Source organism: Elephantulus edwardii, unplaced genomic scaffold (genome assembly GCF_000299155.1).
Source record: "Elephantulus edwardii isolate Elephantulus edwardi_28Jun2011 unplaced genomic scaffold, EleEdw1.0 scaffold00185, whole genome shotgun sequence".
Lineage (NCBI taxonomy): Eukaryota > Metazoa > Chordata > Mammalia > Macroscelidea > Macroscelididae > Elephantulus > Elephantulus edwardii.
In genome coordinates, this window is record NW_006399935.1 from 5,867,278 (window position 1) to 5,868,617 (window position 1,340).

The following is a 1,340-nucleotide window of genomic DNA, read 5'->3' on the forward strand; positions in this document are numbered from 1 at the left end:
ATTGGCACAGGATAGAGCAGGGTTTAGGGCTGTTGTACATAGGGTCGCTATGAGTCGCAAATGACTCGACGGCACATAACAACAGCAACAACAACAACATGCCCAAAGTATGTGAGACCAAGTTTTACCACGTTGGCCAAGGAGCACTCTGGCTGCACCTTCTCCAGGGTTTGTTATTTTGACAGTCCATGGGGTATTCAGCAATCTTGTCCAACTTCTGTCATCCTGATTGGCCACATATATAGCAAATGACGGGAAAGACCAAGGCCCGAAACAGGTGCACTTTAGCCTTCACACTGACATCGTTGCCCCTGTTTGGAGAGGTCCCTGACTGCAGTCTTTCCCAACACATCTCCTGACATTAGGGTTGTTAACCTTCAAATAATTCAGTTGCTACATTTAAAGCGTTTGGACCTAAATCTGACCCATACTGACCCCTGTGTTATAGAGTCGAACTGCATGCATGCCATCATATCAAGAGACCTTGAGTTGAGAACAGGACTTGACTGGCATTGGTGAAAGCTAACTGTAGATTTCTTATTCTCTTCTTGTCTAGCCCAGGCCTCCTTTGGGCTTTTAATCCCCATTTGATGTAGATCAAAGAGTACAGCCTTCACTATGGGTTGCATCTCCACAAGAAGAAAACAGACATCCTAACCACTAGACCAATAGGTGACATCATGAGAGATGGAGAAAAGATTGAAGGTGTCCAGGATTTCAACTAATTTGGATCCATAATCAACACCCAGAGTAGCAACAATCAAAAAGAAAAAGATGTGGAGGGAGGAGGGTAAAGAAAAAAAAGTGCAACAATGAGTGAATGAAAATCCAAAATCTCTGTAAATATTCATTAAAATTAATAAAATAAAAAAAATAAAAATATATATCACAGAAAAATTTATTGTCAAGGACCTCTTAAAAATCTGCTGAAGAGCAAGGATGTCACTGTAAAGAAGAAGGTGTGCCTGTCTGATCCAGGCCATGGTATTTTCAGTTGCTTCCTATGTGTGTGGTGTAGTGAGTCTATTGCTCAAAATGGTTTTCTAGGCCATTACCCTTGATGTTGCCAAAGACATGCAAATAGGATGTGTCTGTCTATCCTTGAGAGGATTGGTTAGTTTCACCCTTCTACCAGGTTTAAGTAAAGCAAGTTCAGAGGCAGAAATTTGGGAATTGCATCACCAGCAAAGAAGCAGCAGAGAATAGAACACATGTCCTTTGAGGACAGAGATTTCTTTTTTTTTCTCTATAATGATATTTTATTAATTTTCATAAACATTTACAGAGATTTTGGGTTTCCATTCATTCATTGTTGCACCATTCTCTCTACCCTCCTCCCA